Genomic DNA, 19,121 nt, shown 5'->3' on the forward strand with positions numbered 1-19,121 from the left:
CATAATGAGTTTGGAGTTTCTATAAATGGCAACTTTCCAGGAGACTGGTGGTTAACATACAGAGTAAGAAATTGCTGCTTCAGAGTATCAATATGACAGTCATTTCTTCAGTAATTCAAAGAGTAAGCTATGAGAGTCAGGAATAGGCAAAAAAATGAAAACATTTAAGAAACATCACTATAAGTGTGTTAATTTAGTAAGTAGCTGAGGAAGGTCCAGTGTGTCCAGGTGTTTTTCCAGCTAGGATGTCTGGGAGAGCCATGTGCTTGAGCAAAGAGATATCACAAGTCATTCAACTATAACAAATTGAACTACTTCATGTATTCCTGCCCAATACTGGATGTGTTGGCTAAATCAGGCCTGAAAGTTCCAAGGCTATCCATCTTCATCTTGATGCCAAGATAATGATATCAGAACCCAGGTAATTTCATCTTGTTCTTAACTGGTGCTGTGGATTTTACTTTCAAATTTTCAATAACCAGTGGATGAATCCAATCACAGATGTAAAGTATTTCCTACCAGATTTTCCTGTGTGAGCATTTGCTGAATGGATGCATTTAAGTTAAGCAAGAGGATATGGGTTACAAGACCTTCACTGATGGAGTAAAGAATGCAGCAGAGAATGACAATACCTTCCTTGTCTTATATTTGCACCATCTTCATTAGATGCCTGGGCCATATACCTGAGCCCATATATTTAAAGTTTCTTTAAATGGCCACTTTCAAGAAGACTGGCCCATGATTTAGCAAACAGTAAGGAGTCACTGATTCAAAGTATCAACTTTGTTTCTTGTTACAGTGAGTTAATCAACAATATCTTCTTTAAGATCATTCATCCTCTTTGCTTCCTGAATTATCCTACTGGATCATAATTAGCTTAGTGGGTCATCCATCGTCTGGTTAGAACTTTAAAGATTACATCCTTTCAAATCTGAATTATTGGATAGTCTTCTCTGCTGGAACATTTTTGATTAACATCAAAAATTTGTTTTATCTAATGACCAAATACTTATAAACTCTCCTGTTTAAAATCCATCCAGATCCCATTTCTCCATTCAATTTGTAGAGGGTGATGATACTTGCTGTCTAATATATTTTACTCTACCTCTGACCTCTCTCAAACTCTACTTTCCTGCTCTCCTCAGACACTTCTCTGTGATGGCCTTGTAGGAGGAAGGGACAATCATGAAACCTGTCTCAATTTCTTTGACCTCTTATCTATGCCTATGGCTCCCTCCCTTTTCATTCTTGGTCTGTTTCTCCATGGAGATCTAAGCTTTAACATTCCTCCAGCATCCTAGCCAGTAACTACCAGGATACTGTGATGAGTCATCTCTCCCTTCCAGCCTTTCTCAGGCAAAGTTCCCCAGAGCATAAGCTAAGGCTCAAAGGAATCCAGGATGTCACATTCCCTGCTCATCTGGAGTGGCTGGTAGGTGGTGTTAGGGAGTTCAGATGAAAGGGGCCGCTGGAATTTTCAGTGTCGCCTGAAGCTCAGCTCTTACCCTTTGCTCATCTATAACTAACTTTGCAATGCAGATGTTCTTGTGCTGATGATAGTCCCAAAATCTTCTCTTAACCCATTATCTCCACTAGGTTCTCGTGACATTTGTAATCTTTATTTGCGTTACCTGATTTTAATTGTTGTTGTTGTATGTATGAGTGAGAGGTATCTTTGTGTTGGGAGTGTTCATGATACAGTGCATGTGTGGACATGTGAAGTTCTGAGGCAACACTTGGGAGAGTCTCTCTCTCTCTCTCTCTCTCTCTCTCTCTCTCTCTCTCTCTCTCTCTCTCTCTCCCTCCCTCCCTCCCTCCCTCCCGTGGATTCTGGTGATCAAATTTAGTAAGCACTGCTGCAAGTGTCTTCATTGGAAAAGAATTATTTCTCCTATCTGCCTTTCTCAGACAAAACTCCCCGGAGCATGAACCTCTAAAGCCCCAAGGAATGCAGGGATGCAGCATTCCCTGTCCATATGCAGTGATTGATAGGCACCATCCTCTATAGGAGATGAGGATGAGTAATCCCATGGGCCCTGAAATAATTCTAAAATATTGTGGCAGGCTGGAGAGACAGTTCCGTGGTTAAAGGACTTTTAACGGAAGAGGGAGAACTGGAGATTGGATCCTTAAGTGCCTAGAAACCATGTCCCCCAGCCCCATCTGTAATTTGAGCACTCTTAGAAAGCAGAAGCACCAGATACCCAGAGCTAGTTGGTAAGTCAGAATAGCTGCTAGCAGTGTTGTCAAGTTCTGGGTCCAAATGAAGGACTGACTCTATCTCAATATGGAAATGGGGAACGATGAAAGAAGACACGTAAGTATCAACCAGGGGCCTCCATAGGAGTACACACACATGTTCATGCGCATCTTCACACATAGGCATGCACCTACACCCATGTACACCACAGACAAGTGAAAATATAAATCAATTTCAAAATTAGTTTATTTCTGTGACATGGTGCCTTTTAAATTAATTTTATTAGCTTATTAATTATCATTTAAAGAAATGCCTTTCTTTAGAATATTTTCATTGTACTGCATTCTGCGTGATCCTCTTCCCTCACCCACCTCTCCCATCCATTGTGCTCCTACGCATTTGTGTTTTAGTCTCTTTCGTTTCCCAAAAAATGTCCTGTTCCCCTTCTTATTTCACATTCCTCTTTCTAATTTTGTGACTTATATTTACAGAATGTATACATATATATGTGTGTATATATATATATACATATATATATATGTGTGTGTATATATATAAAGGTTCAAATCCAGGGTTGTCATGTGTAAGAAAACATACAGTATTTATCTTTCTGGATCTGGATTATTCCACGTATCATAAACTCCAGTTTTACCCATTTTTTTCTGAAAGTGTCACAATTTCATTTTCTTCCACAGCTGAGTAAAACTCTGTTGTGTATGTGAATCACATTTTCTATATGCATTCATGTGTTGATAGGCATGTAAATTGGTTCCATTTCTTAGCGGTTACAAGGAGTGCAGCAATCGATGTGGATGTACAACTATCTGTGATAAGATTTAGAGTCCTTTGTGCATAGGCCCATGAGTGCCCATGAGTCAGGTCAACTCTGGTACCACCTAGAAGCATGTTAGAAATGCAGAATTTCAAGGCTTGCCTCAAAACTAAATCAGAATCAGGATTCTTACAAGATTCCCAAGAAATTTACATGCTCAAGTAGGCTTGACATGCACTAGAATAAAACATTTCAAACTTTTTTATGCTCCTGTGTATATATGTGTTAGAGATGGATGTATATATGCATGTTTGTGTGTGCACATGTGTGTATGTATGTTTATGTGCACGTGGGAAACAAAGGTTAATGTTGGGTGGTCTTCCTCAGTCATCGTCCACTGTAGTTTTACTTGTTTTGTTTGTTTTGTTTGTTGGCTGGTTTGGTTTGTTTGTTTATTTATTTATTTATTTTGAGCTGGGATCTCTTAACGAACCTGGAGCTTTGGTTTGGTTTGTTTATCTATCTATCCATCTATCTATCTATCTATCTATCTATCTATCTATCTATCTATCTATCTATTTATTTATTTATTTATCTTGAGCTAGGATCTCTTAGTGAACCTGGAGCTTATGGCTTTAGTTAGAGTGACTGGCCAGTGAGATCTGGGATCAGCCTGTCTCATCACCTTGAGCACTCTGCTACAAAATTCTCTCCACCTGGCATTCTGTTTGGGTGCAAGGGATCAAAAATCCATCCTCACATTTTTCTGACAAATGCTTCCACTGACTGAGCCATCTCTCTAGCTCAAAACATTCCAATCTTAATACCCTTGAAGAGATTGGATGATTTTTCTCTTATTCCTCTTTGTTAGAGATTCTTGGCTAAAGTTTCTATCTACAAGCCCGAAGCTCCCTTATAGCTTTCCATTTATTCAGAGCATATCAAGTAGTCATTAGACTAAAGGATTTGGCCTAAAGAAAATGTAACAGTATTTCAATAATGTAACAGTAACAGTATTACTGTTACTGTTATTTCAGTAATGTTAAATGTAACAGTGCTCCTCACTGAACAGGCCCTTCTATGTCTACCCTATGTACCACTGATTTCCTCCAGAGTTGATTCACTTAATCTGGATTTTTATAAGTCGAGAATTTCAGTTTGAAGCCTTTCCCCATCCACCATGCACACAAACACTAGCCATTACTCTTGCCCTCCTAACATTGTCTCAGAATCCTTTTCCAAGAGAATCAAAATGGCCAATTTTCTAAACTCTTTTCATTCTTTCATTTGGGGGAAGGAATGTATTTCATCAAGTGACTTTCTGCTTACTGTACAATCATGCTGTAGTGCATAATTATATCTGCAGGAAAAAATAAAAGAAATACAAGTTAAGGTACAAAGGACACTCATTGCAAAATTATTCCAATGACCACTGTGCTTTGGAGTCTATTCACCTTTCTTCTCCTTGGCTCAGTTCATTAGAATGACATTGCCTTTGTATCCATTCATCTGGGCCCTGACATGGTGAGCACTGCATTGTGATAGATGGAACTGTCAGAAACCTACTGAGTATTTAGATATTGCATTAGTGCATTACATTTACAAATAGCTCTACTGCAGGAAAGCGTGATTGTCCCTTATTCTGTGTGTTCTGCATGTTAAGGGAATCAGTAACTAAGAAATAATTTTCTCTGAAAAACAACAGTGGATTGTCCTTTCTTCTATAGCTTTGTACTGCTAAACTAGGATGGAAGCAAAGTTTCTGTGTACAAAAAATTTCATCTAAGAATTAAGTGTATGTTTTTGATCTGAACTTATATAATCCAAATTAGGAAAGTTAATTCCTGGAATCAAATCTATAGCATGAACAGCAGCAAAAATTACTGCTCTTGAAGAAAGACAGAGTGAACACATAAAAACAGTATCTTGCATTTCTTTCTCGGGATTCCTTTCTCTTTTAAAAAGGGCCAAGTCTGATATCCTCAGGCATGGCCCTGCTGTGTGAAGAGCATCTTGGGCAGACATTGCTTTTGAGAAATGCTTGTACTGACTCACACCAGGCATAATATTGACACTTTCTCCTTGAGATGTATCTTACTAGACTTATACGTTTAACTTTCTGACACAATGCAGAAACCAGTTGCCAGACTATTGATATAGGAATGTCAGGGTTTGCTCTTGGGATTCTTGATCTCATGAATAAAAAACAAACAAACAAACAAACAAAAACCCCTGAAGAATGGACCTAAATGAAAGGTCAAGGGCACGTCTATTGGTGTTAAAAAAAAAAAATTGGGCAGGCAACCTTTAAAGTTAACAATTGTTCAAAGGAGAATGAAGGAGAAAAGGAAAAAAAAGCCATATTATCTAAGCTGCCATATGTTGGACACATGGTAGACACACAAGAACATGGCATGGAAATGTATGTGGAGGATGTGGAGAATGAGTGGATGTTTTAGGGTTTCTTTACTGTGAAAAGAGACTATGTCTTAAAAGGCAACTTTTCAAAAGAAAAGCATTTAATTGGAGCTGGGCTTATAATTAATTTCAGAGGCTTTATCTGTTATCATTGTGATGAGAAGCATGACAGCATGGTACTGAGAGTTCTACATCTTGATCCTCAGGCAACAAGAAGTGAGCTGTGTTCCCACACTGGGTGCAGCTTGAGCACATGAGACCTCAAAGCATGACCCCACAGTAACACACCTCCTCCAACAAGGCCACGCCTACTCCAATAGTGCCACTCTCTATTGGTCAAGTATTCAAATACTTGAGTCTATGGGGGCCATATCTATTCAAACCACCACAGTAAGGAATCTGAAAATATGAAGGAAACATAAAGTGAAAAGGAAATCATACTTACAAAGGGAATATCTTTTAAAGACAAGTAGGTTTTTCCCATCGTTTTAGTATAGCTTAAGGTGAGTCAGCCTTTCTAGGGATGTTTCCTTGGCCAGGAATTTGAGTGCTAGGCCTCCACTCATGATAGAAATTCTGTTATCTTGATAAGAAACTTGTTTTTTTATTTTGTTTTGCTTTGTTCTAACTCTTACAGTTAACTTCGTTGACATTCTTCCCTATTTAAACAGGCAGGAATCAGAGTCAGGTTTCATTGATCTTCGGTTATTGCTGTATAAATGTGAGTAGTTTTTGTTTGTTTGTTTGTTTGTTTTAAAGTATTCCCTATGGAATGAACAGATTCCTTTGAGAAGTAGCCTACCCCAGTAATGCATATGATCCTCTTTAGAAAACAACTTTGGGAACAACTGTTGACTAAAGAAGTTAAGGGCTACCCATAAGTCTTTGTTTAACAGAATTCTCTTCTGGTGATTTAGAACAATCAGCTTGAACCTTGAAAGTAACAATGTTACACTGTAGTTGGAGCTCTCTATGCCATTAACTGCTTCCAAATAATCACTTGGGAACTTAATATGAATTATAAATGCTTGGCCAATCACTCAGGCTTTTTACTAGCTAATTCTTACATTTTAATTAACCAATATTTCTTATCTATGCTTTACAACATGGCTTGGTACCTTTTCTTAATACAGCATGCTCATCTTACTTTTCTCGGAATCTTGTAGTAAATCCAGACTTGCCTTTCTTCCTCCCAGTATTCTCAATTTGGCTCTCTAACCTAACCTTATCCTCTTCAGCTATTGGTGAGTCAGCTTCTTTATTAACCAATGAGAGTAATACATATTCACAGTATACAAAAGGATTATTCCACAACAATACACATTATCTTTTAACTTCAACAATGCTGGTGGAGTCTTCGATAGACATTGGCTTCTGTTTCACCTTGCTTTGTTACTGCTACTCTATAGCTTCTTTCATTTCTAATCTTTCTAAAACAATATTTCCAACCTAGCACCTATTTGATGCATCTCATAAGCATTCGTATGTGCCACCTTTCTTCAAATATATTTATATTTACTCATAAAATAGGAGTTGCTTTCTCTTGCTTAAAACTAAGTACTGCAATTATATTGGTGTATGAAATCATATCATAAATTGGTATATGACTAATAATGTTATGTATTACATACAGAAAGCAAAGGAGAAAATCCAGGTGAAATCTTCATCTGAATCCTCAAGTATTTAGTCTTTTTTGCTTCTTATGTGCACTGTGTCTAGTAGCATCTGCTCTTGTAGGCTCCTGTTGCTTTTAAGTTATATGTTTTTTCTTCATTCTCACACACTTGAAATATTTCCGTCTCTCTGAAAGATGAATCAGGAGGATGAAGACAGGCTACCCCCTCATCCTGCTTCCCTTGAAAAGTTGCGAGTTTAGAGAAGCGCCTCTGCAGCTTTTAAGCTTTAAAAACTGATGGAAATGTGTCATCTGTCTATCTGTTATTTCATTGGTTAATTAATAAAGAAAACTGCTTGGCCTGATAGGTCAGACCATAGGTAGGCGGGGAAGACAGAACAGAATTCTGGGAGAAAGAAAGCTGAGTCAAGCAGATGCCTTAGCTCTCCTCTCCAAGATAGATGCAGGTTAAGAGCCTTCCCAGTAATCCACCACCTCATAGTGTTATACAGATTACTAAATATGGGTTAAAGCAAGATGCAAGAGTTAGCCAATAAGAGGCTAAAACTAATGGGCCAAGCAGTGTTTAAAAGAAAACAATGTGTGTTGTTATTTCCAGGGCTATGCTAGCCATGCGGGAGCTGGGCAGAACAAAAAGCAGGCCTGCCCGCAGTTCATCACTACAAAAAACTCCCATACCAAGAATGTCCTGTTGTCTTTCAAGTGTTCCTGAAAATAGACATTTGATACTGTGAGAACAGAGACTTGCTCTCACTATAGACACCCTACCCATGTGCCTTATAACATCAGGAAGGTGCTTAATTTGTAGATCCTCTTGAAAGAATGAAAGTGGAAATTCTGACATAAATTGTTCTGAGAAAGTACATAGTCTATACCTTTATGTTTTTCTTTCAAGGCTATTCATTCTCTTTCAATGAGAAAGTCAAAATTACAATGATGCTATGGGGTAATATTTTATATATGAAACTTTAATTTTATAAGCAACATGAAATCTCAACTCTACTAACCTAATCTATTTGCATACATGGCTTGGACTTCAGACGCAATTAATTCTTAAGATAATGATATTAAGGTCTGTACCTGCTTCATTATACTTTTTCTATTCCCCATGGCCAAGATTTTTTTTTGCATAGATTTCCTGGTAGCAGGAAACAGACAACAAAAAACAAGAACAAAACAAAACAAACAGAAGAAAGGCTTCAGATATCCAAAGTGTGGCAGTCATACCTATAAATTAGTTAGAGAATGGTATCTCACATTTTCACTATTCTAAGACACTCTGGATCTCAGTATGGCTGTTAAAATGGATAATATGCCTATCATAAGTCATTGGGTTTGGGGTGTGTTGCCTGCTCTCTGTAAATCATTTGTCTCATTGATGAAATTATGGTAGACTCAGCTTTTCCAAAACCACATAAATTCTGAAAAGAAGTCTTTGAGGTAAAGAAAAGGAAGAAAATGACACCATATGGGCAATGCTCATGTGCCCAGTAACATACACCCTCACTGAATAGCCATTGTGAGTTGCAGCTAGAAGATGCAAGTTCACCCAACTCATTGTAAGAAGTCTTTCACATGTGAGGCAATGTAAGTGTACTTCAAGATGGAATAAACTGTTTAATGTAGCATGAATCTGAATGTCTTAGATTGCTATGTTTATGAATGTCTTAGAAGTGAACTAAGAAACACTACTCTATACTAGACTCCATAAATTGCTGTATAACCCAACAAAGCCCCCATTTTCCCCAATGAAATGAAAAATGTCTTTCTTCAAAGTGATTATGTGTTTGCCTATAGACAATCAAGGAATTGACAGTTTAAATGAAATTATGTGACTTGGGCTTTGTTATCAATTAGCTTAATATGGGGAGAAGCAATACTACTATTTGTTAAGATTACATCTTAGTACCACCAATCACACAAGGAGGTGGAGATGCTTGGAAATCCCTGTACGGGAAGACATCTCTTTGAGAGACTGATAAGCAGAGAAAGGCTGTGAGCATCCTTTAGTGCTTTAACTTCACAGAACAAATTGGGTATCCTTACCATGACATCTGTGGCCAATTAAGGTCTAGATAGCGACAATAGTGGAGGAGGGGAATACAGCTTAGGTATCTGGTCCTGCCCTGGATATTCCTCAACTAGTCCTAGGTTGTGCTCCAATGTATCTGATTGTCACACACAGCTTTTGCACAGGCCTTTTCTAAATGGGGAAAAACAGGGTGGGATGGCACAGCTTTTGTCTGGAAACACAACAGTTAATTATTTTTCATATTAATGCTTCTGAATTTCAGTTTGATCGTTTGCAAAATGAGGTTATGGATATGTAACCTACCTCTCAAAGGATTATCATTCCCATTAATATATGCAAAAGAGTTTTGTAAACTTCAACATGGCGTAAAATTAAAAAGGGAGGATTATTCCTACCTACATTGAGACCTCTATATTTGTGTCACTTTTATTAAATTTTAGTCTCTGTGAACTATCAACTCTCACATTCCTCTTTTCAAATCATACCAATGGGTATTCAATAAAGTAATTGAATAATTTATAGCAAATCAAAGTTAAGATTTTTTTCTTATGACCTTTCTATTCTGGCAAGGCATATACATATTTTCTTCTAAAGAGTAAAAATTTCATCTATAATTTATGATAGCCCAACTTATGCAAGCAACTAAAAGTAGCAAAAGGAGGCTAGTTCTCCTCCCTTATAGTGTGGAGGAGCAGCCATGTTATAAGCACCTAGACCAAAGGGCTTCCAGACAGAAACTATGGAAGTTTTGTGCTGGTCACTGAAGATCATGAGTTCTAAGACTGAAACATGGACTAAGAAGGAAGGGAACCCTCTATCAAAAAACATCCATTTACTCCTTTCTACCTCATCCAACATTACAGGCTGCACTTTTAGAACCATGGGATCAGGTAGGTATATGCCATTTTTACTCATCAGGTCCCCCTGGATAATGTATAGGCTACACACAGACCAGCTGTGCTTTCTAGAAAACACATATTGACCTTTGTATTTTGAGTCTAGTTTTTTGTTTTGTTTTGAGACAGGCTTTCTCTGTATGACAATCCTAGCTGGAACTATCTCTATAGAACAGGCTGGCCTCAAACTCAGAGCTCTGCTTCATTCTTCCTCCTGAGTTCTGGGATTAAAGACATGTGCCACCACTGCCCGGCTTTTGAATCTGATTTTAAATTAGAAGAAAAGAATTCATTTTGATACTATTTTTCCATGTAGTATCTTTATTTATTTAAAGGTAAACACATAGAAAAAACATATTTCCTGTTCTTCCGCAATTTTTCTCTGAGGACGATTACAAGGAAAAGAGAAGGGTTTGGGACTGCCTGTGGTGAATGAACAGGAAGTTAACATGCCTGGATGCTTTTCCATGGTAAGCAGGTTTTCTCTGCGGAGCATAATTCATTTAATAGTTATAATCACCTTGAGAGTGTTAAGGAACATTAGTCTCCTATTATAGGAGATCAGAGGAGCTAAATTGTGGAAGATACACAAATTTATATACAAGTCTGTAGCATGGTTAGTAACTGATATCAGAACACAAGTTGAAAATTCACTGTCTTGGAAGTCTTGTTAAATACTCACTGGCTCTACAAACTTAAAGAAAAATCTCACTTTGTAGCTGAGTTGCTTTGTTTCATATATTTATAAGCCAACTGTGGGATAACTGTCCTTGAACATGTTGTACAGCCAGTCAAATCATGAGGCTGTTTGGGCTTTACACTTTGGGAGATCCTGTTTTATTTGCTTGTTTTAGTCTTTTTCAGATACTCACTAAGTCAGATTCACAAAGAAACAATCTTGAGGATAGATACTGCATGGTAAAGGACTTCTGAGATGTATCCCTATAAGAAGAGGATGACATCAGGGTTAGCAGAAGTCTCTTTGCGAGGTGACAGACTTGCAGCAGATGCCTGTATCACCCTTAAAGGAACCTTTACTGTCACCCATCAGAACAAGAAGCTGGGCCCTTGTTCTCCCTCATAGAGCAGCATATTGTCAACGGGGTGTAACCATAGGCACATTGTATTATTCCACATAGGAAAGGTCTTAGAACAGAACTCACCTCACAGTGCCTTGCCCAAGAGAGACAGAACAGAGAACCTAAGCTGGTTCAGAGAAGCTTGCACTGCAGGCTGCTCATGTGTCCTCAGACTTCACCGGACTCCTGAAACAAATTTACTTGGCATGTGATAGCCCTCAAAACCTCGCCATCGGTTATAAAAGGAAGGTTGATGTGCTGTGTAGCCAGGAAGCCACATGAGTACTAACTAACTCCCCATTCTGAAGTCTTCTCACCTTTGCCCAATGCTTCTGCACCTATACCTAGGGGGCCACAGATGAGCCACTCTGAACACATAGTCCCCTCCTTAGGCCATTGCACTTCACTCAGAGGTATGTCTCCAACACTGAATCTGGACAGGACACTAAGACATAATCTGTGCCCAAACTCACAGAAACTCTTTTCCCTCTGCTACTGCCAAGGTCAAAATAGACAAGCCATGGTGATGGATTTTGTTTTTTGTTCATTTCTTCCCTCTAATATCAACTAAAGCTTTTTGTTGGGCATGTGTGTTAATTGATTAACCATACTAGCTTTTTTTTCTCCTTATTGTATATAAAATAGTACTGTATGTTATCCCCAAATCCACGAAGTCCCTGCAAAAGCCAACAAGGAGACCAAGTCCCATATATAAAAGCAAAAAGCCTTTATTTTAAATCAAGCTTGCAAACTCAGTCTCTCCGCCTGTCCAACCTTTTGGAATAAACAGAGAGCCCCGAGCTCAATTAGAATAGGGTTTTATAATAGTAAAGATGGGAGTGAGGGGTCTCTTAGGTTTAGGACTTGTGGTTGGCTGACATTTGTCTAGTGGTGTCCTGGTGACTGTGTTTTGGCAGGAGTTCCTATTTACAGTGGTTGGATTGCCAGGCATTTCTTTGAATGATCTGCTCTTGGGTGGAGGTTGGGTAATCTCAGCTCATGGTTCCTCCTGCAAGCAGGCATTGCCTCAGGGTAAACTACTGAGACTCAGGCCTCTTATTAAATTTATCCATGGCAGGTGATAATAGTTGGAAGTAAAGAACTTCGTTTGGGTGACCTGCCCATACAGCTGTTTTCACAGTCTATCACTGTGGATCCACGCACTCAAGGACACAGTAGTTTCACAGGGCTCCACTGGAGTGCACTCAGCAATGCCTCCCGGAGATACCAGCCTTTCTGAAGTCTTGAAGGTTTTCTTCCATGGTCAAGTGTTTCATCTGCAGCTAAATTAAGACTCTTGAGATGGGAGTTCATCCTGGATTATTTAAGTGGCCATAAGTGTTTCTGCAAGCGTCCTTAAAACATACATGAAAAGGGAGACTAGAAACACATAGCAGAGAAGACAATGTCAGAGCCAAGGAAACACTGAACATAATAACCTCAAAGTTTAAAGGGGCATAGCCAGAAATCTTAGAATGGCTGAAGCTAGACAGAAAGGAAAGTTGCCCCGTCCCATAGGGTGAAAGGAGCATTCTTTTTGGTTTTGAATACTGGCTGAAGAGAGGGTAGAAGAACAAATTCCTGTCATTTCAAGACTACTAACCTGTGGTGATAAATTGCAGCCACACCAGGAAAATAATATGCATAGTTAACCCAGGGCTCAGGTCCTTAGTGATTTCGTTTCCTTTTACGTTTGAATCTGGAGACCTTGGGAGCTAGGGTGGAGAACATATAAAGTAAACTAAAGATTCCTCATGCTAGCTCTGGAGTCAGATCACCTGGCTCTTAGTATTGACCCTAGCCATTTCCAGCTGTGTGACCATTGACACAGAGCAATATTTTATTAGTAATTAAAAATTTTGTTACTGTGAGGTAAGAACCAATGTTATTGTAATCCTAGAATTGTGTAAAGAAAAAGAAAAGGAAGTTTGGATTAAAGTTGCCAGTGAGCTCAACAAAGCCTTCAGAAAAGAGACCTTTTCAAAGTAGATGATTGTTGTGAAGAAAGAAAAATGTTTCTCCCTATGAAAATAATAATAGTAGTAGTTCTAACTTTGTAAGGTTAAGTAAGGTCTTAGCACATAGCAAGACGTGTATTTAAAGGGAAATGTTAGTGGGTGCATATATCATCTCATTTAGTCCTTCCTACCACCCTATAGAACACTGCTTTTTCTAGAAGAGAATTGGAATAAATTGTTCCTGGGTCCACAGCCTCTGTTACCTGAGCCAGGATTCAAGGTTGAGTTTATCTGAGAGTTGCTGCACCATTATAGACTTCACTATTTCCTCCAGATACTAAATGTACTCTCTGCCATACTGGAAATGTCTCAGTGAATTCTCTACCACAGAGGACCCTATTATTGTTGAGCATTACAGAAGAAAATGAAAGAGTATGTTGATGAATACTCTGCCACAAACCAATCAATTAGAAAAATATCAAACAATAAATAAACATTTTGCCAAGGAAGGACCAATCACACTCATTGCGATGGTTTGCTTAAGAATGACTCCCACAGGCTCACATATTTAACAGCTTAGTCGTCAGAGAGTGGCACTCCTGAGAAAAATTAGATGTGGCCATGTTGGGGTTGGTGTGGCTTTGGTGGAGGAAATGTGTCACTGGGGGTGGGCTTTGAGATTTCAGAAGCCTAAGCCAGGCCAGTGGCTCTGTCTTTCTCTTCCTGCTGCCTGTGGATAGAAATGTAGAACTCTCAGCTATTTCTCCAGCACCATGCCTGTCTGCATGTCATCATACTTCTCACGATGACAATAATGAACTATACCTCTGAAACTTTAAGCAAGTCCCAATTAAATTCTTTTTTTATATGAATTGCTGTGGTCACCCTGTCCCTTTACAAGAATATAACATTGACTGAGACACCCATCTACTCATTAAACCATGACCGGCCCTTTACTTCTTCTCAACCATCTTGATGACATAAAATGAGGCATCATGTACTTACCCTTCAAAAAATCTGGTTTTAACTTTATTAATTGAGAGAACATCAAATGTAGTGTAGGGAAAGTTTATACAAACTTAAAATGTGCCAAATGCGGATAATTGTAACTTCGAGACTGAACACGGTGGGAACTTGATAGATTGCGCCAGGAGAAATTTTAATGATGGATAGGATTCTATGCTCAGGAAATGACAGGATGAACAGTGTGTGAGCCCAACAGGAAGCAAAGGTATCAGGCGGGCAAGCTGGGCTGCTCCTGAGACACCATTCCTATTTCTCCATTTGAAAGCACTCTTTTGTTGATGCTAGTATATATGAAGATTCAATGCAAGTGAGGGGCTCAACAGTGTCAATAACATTTACAAAGTGTCTACACAAAATACTGTGTGTGATTCTCAGTAGTGGAATTACCTTCTTCGTTTTATTCCTTCCGTGTTTTATGTGAGTCTTTGCTGCAGCAGACATTATTCCTTCCTTAAAGCCCAGATATTCATTTATCTGCTACCTGATCAAAAAGGTTGTTCATGCCTTGAAGGAGGAATCCAAACGCATCTTATTTGACTTGAAGTGAACTGAAGCCAGTAAGTACTAAATAATTATTTATAAATTTAGCTTATGGCATCATAGTATTTGAGGACTCTATGAGCTTTGACAGTGTCTACCCGGTGCCCATGGTTACCCCACCTCATCCCTACAACTAGCCCCAAATAGTTGATCATATTTTAATATTAATATAGTTCATCAATATATCTCACTTATTAAAATTATCTAATTACTAAAGTGAATACCTTAGAACCTTGTCATTCCAAGTCCATTAATTCCATTACCATAATATACCACTCTTGAATAGTTTATCGAAAACTGTTGATCTAGCTATCTAGTTTTTTTTTCTATTAACTGAGGCACATATAATTTCAAAAAAAAGTTCTTATTTAGCTATGCTTCATCACATCATATATGGATTCAAGTCAGTTGATGAGAATGTCCTGCATCTGATAAGTATTACTTGAGCACAAGGCATTTTCATATTATTCCATACCAAGTGGAAACTCTTGACAAATACAAGACTGGAGGGCAGCGGAGCCTTGTGCTAAAGGATGATTACTCAAACCAGAACCAGAGGGAAGCTACAGAAAGCCTAGGAAAGCTACAGAAAGCCTAGAGAAGCTACAGAAAGCCTAGAGAACTTCCCAAAAGGCACATTTGGAGGTGCTTGGTTGGAATTGACAAGTTTAGAAACCGTGATGATGAGTCTGTACGGGACCTGCAGAGAGCACATCGGACAGTCACGTGCCAGACTGAGCCCCACAGAAGACACCAGTCAGGACTGCAGGGCAGCAGAGTCAGAACCTGAGAGGATACTAAGAATGGAACACTTGGAAATTGGGAAGGAGAAGGACATTACTGACAGGTACCTGCATTTACCCCCCATTCTGAAGCAAACAATGCTCAGAATTTGCAAGTGGAGGTGGAGGGAGGTACCTGGTGCAGGTAATAGGTAATCAGACAAAGACATTGCTAGCTTTTAATCATGTTGTAAGCAGGTGGATTTCCCCACAGAACACAACTCTCTAATCCCAGGGACTTGTGACGATATTAGCATGGCTTTGTAACAAAGATGAGAAACTTCAAAATAGGCAACTCAGGTTGTCTGGAATTACTCAGGTGAACTCTGCTTAACCACATGAATGTTTAAAGCACTGGTTTTCAACCTTTCTAAAGCTGTAACCCTTTAATACATTTCCACATGTTGTGGTGACCCCCAATAATAAAATTAGTTCATTGCTACTTGGTAATTTTGCTACTCCTATAGATATTAATGTCCATATCTGGTACTCAGGACACATGATATGTGACCCCCAAAGGATTCATAATTCACAGGTTAAGAACCACTACTTTAAAAGCAGAGATTGCCCTCTGCTTGGAGAGCTTCCTAACTGAAGCAGAGAAAGTCAATTGTCAAGTGAGTTAACACATGAGAGCAATTTAACCTCCATTCCTGAATTTGAAGCTGAAGAAGGCCGCACATTAGGAGGTAGATCCTGTAGAAGCTGAAAACTAGATCTGTCCAGCAGCCAGACTTCCACTAGAAGCAGAAGCAGGTTCCATCTGAACTTCATCTTAGAGGCAGGCCCAGCTGCTATGCCATGTGTGTCTAGCAGAATCCCAGCTCCTCTGACACGCAGAACTGTGGGATAATAAATGTCTCTTTTAAGTCACTCAAATTGCAGCAATTTGTTTTAGCAAATGTAGGAGGCTTGTATTGGAAGCAAATCTGTAATTGTGGACACATGGATGTCTTAACGAGAGTTTTGGTTGCTGCCCTTTCACTTTCCTTTCTTCACTGCTGAAAAGATACTACATTCTCACAATACTGGAGAATTCAGAATATCTCAATCAGAGAGGGGACAGGATGGCCTTGGTGATCTCCTGGAACTTTCATTGAAGAACTCTGAAACAATCTCTTTTCCAATATTATGAATCCAAAAATTCAATAAAATATGTGTTTCTCCATGTGTGTGTGGGGGGGACATGAGTCGGTAGGTACACACAGTTTAATGTCTCTTTACAAAACCAAACAAAAAAACAGGGCACTAAGTTTCTACATTAAACTATTTTTGGTTAATAAATGTCTGTTTAGTTGCATAAAATTTCCTTGACAATTGTCATCAATTACAACTAATTTAGCCTCAAATTATAGTAATTTGAACTTTAGAAGAAAGTTGTAATAATAAGTAAATGTTTTGAGTGAACTGAAGTAAATACACACACACACACACACACACATACACACACACATACACACATACGCTCTCCAAGCTTTTTGAAATAGTGGCAACTAGCATAATTTTATTTATATGCAGTTAAAATTAGAACAATTTCAGAAAAGGGGAAAAGCTTTCTTGATAACTACTTATCTGCTCAGCCTGGAAGCTTGACATTTCTCATCTGAATTATCTTACTTAATAAGAAGAACTGTTTAAGTACTAGTAAACTATTCCCAGCAATGATAATGCTTCGTCTGAATGACAGTTTTAGAAGTGGATAAAGTGCCTATGATTTCACATTGTGTTTGTAGTTGCATTGCTACCATTTGGTGCTTTAGCTTGTGGGGGTGTGGTTTGTTTCTATGGGTATGAAGATCAATGTGGAGGGATCCTGGCATATTCCCTTCTTAAACACTGACTTTCACACTTAGCTTCTCAATTACAATCAATCATTAAAGGTGCTTGGGATGATGGAAGGGAAAATGTACTGCATAGACATTTTTTTCACTTGATTCAAAGTAATAGGGAGATGAATTTTCAAAATGCAATAGAGTGAAGTCATGCTTTGTTATGTATTTGTTCTATTAATAGCCTTACTCATATACCACCAAAGGGAAAGTTGATCTAATCTGGTTCTATATTAAGGGAGTATGATACTCGGTCAACTTTCTATTATCACATTTAATCTTGGTTGTAATGGCCAGTAATTTATCATCTTGAGAAGTTATTTAAGCTTACCTTGATCTTTAAAACGAAGACTGTCACTCTACTTCATGGTACCTGACTCATCATTCCCTCTAAGAATCACGCAAGATGAAGTGACATTGAAAAAGCACTTCAGACAAGCACTTGACGTGTAGAGCCACCCTCCTTCCCCTCATGCAGGCTCACAGTCTATGCTTTCCCTACCTCTCGCCAGCTGAGGTCCAAAAAGAGCAAACCATCCACAAAAAATTCATCGTCTTTAAGCTGGGCCCTGTCCTGAAAAGTGTAGCTAAATCTCATGCCAACTTTCTTCCACCATCGAGTGTATTGTGTTGTGAAATGGCCTTGTCCCTTGTTTCATCAGATCACAGCTGTCAGAGCAAATGCCATGTTACTGCAATGTTTCTAAGCATTTATTACTTAATAGTTATCTCCGAGAATAACAGCATGTTGATATTGAAATTTGGATGCACCAAAGAAAACCTAAGTTGCTGTAATATTGTTCCTCACTGCTGTATCCAACAGGTTAGCAGGCCCAGGTGCTTCCAAGGATTATCCTTTGGCCAACTCCCATATCAGCGTATGAGTGCTGGAATTAAAATACTCACTACCACATCTGGCATGATTTGCGTTCTGAGATAGGAAGTCACGTCCTTGCTTGTTCATCCAATACTTTACCCACTGAGCGGTCCAATTTTTATCTACAAATGACAAGTAACACCAAAATTAGAGGACTCATAATCCACAAAACTACAATGTTTTAGAAAACTCGGTAGAAAAGGGAAGTAAGGAGAGATTACTAAGTGGTGGATGTAACTCTTCAAGGACACTCTGATGTTAGGTTGGTAACACACACAATTGTTCTCTCAACCAAATGTCAGACTCAAGACCACATTGTTATCCACGCTTGTACCAGTCCTCGAGAATTTAGGTGGGGATGAGAATTTTAAAAAATCATCTTCTTCCGGGGATGTTGTGGGATCTTTATACACTGTGTGATGATGTGTCACTGTGACTGGTTTAATGAAGAGCTGAATGGCCAATAGCTAGGTAGGAAGAGGTGAGGCAGGACTTCTGGACAGGGCAGGAGAAAGGCATACAGGAGAAGACAGGAGATATGGTGCGGAGACAGGAGATATGGTGTGGAAACAGGAGGTGCAAGATAGAAGAGCAATAACACCACTTGATAGAACATAGATTAATATAAATGAGGTCATTTAAATTATAGGAGTCAGTTGAGGACAACTGACTTAAGCTAAAGGTCAAACTTTCATAATTAATAATAAGTCTCAGTGTTCTAAGTTCTGGGCAGGTGGTCCAATGAGAACTAGTACTATACAGGGAGGTTTTTCACTCTTTCTTGCTTTTTCCTAAACACAGAATTAATCCTGTGCATGCTTGGCAACTCCACTACTGAACAACATCTTTGGCCCTCTTTTTGTTTATTGTGATACAGGGTAACACTAAATTGACCAGCTGTCCTTGGGTTCTTTCTAGTTTCTGGGTGCTCCAGAACCTTTTCCCCCTAACAGCTGAGGTCTGAAATAAGTTTTACGAGTTTTAAAATGCCGTGTAATGAAGGACCCAATGGCTCTTGTGAATTCTCCGTGGACGTGACTTTTAGAGTTCCCATCAGGGACAAGACACAAGAAAGC

At 38.8% G+C, this 19,121-nt stretch overlaps 1 protein-coding gene across 1 annotated transcript in view; it reads left to right on the top strand.

Annotated features, from left to right (window-relative positions):
- Nkain3 (sodium/potassium transporting ATPase interacting 3) overlaps positions 1–19,121 on the top strand; it is a 622,827-nt gene that overhangs the window by 381,531 nt on the left and 222,175 nt on the right. The window lies entirely within an intron of this gene.

The sequence above is a fragment of the Microtus pennsylvanicus genome, chromosome 5 (genome assembly GCF_037038515.1).
Source record: "Microtus pennsylvanicus isolate mMicPen1 chromosome 5, mMicPen1.hap1, whole genome shotgun sequence".
Taxonomy (NCBI): Eukaryota; Metazoa; Chordata; class Mammalia; order Rodentia; family Cricetidae; genus Microtus; species Microtus pennsylvanicus.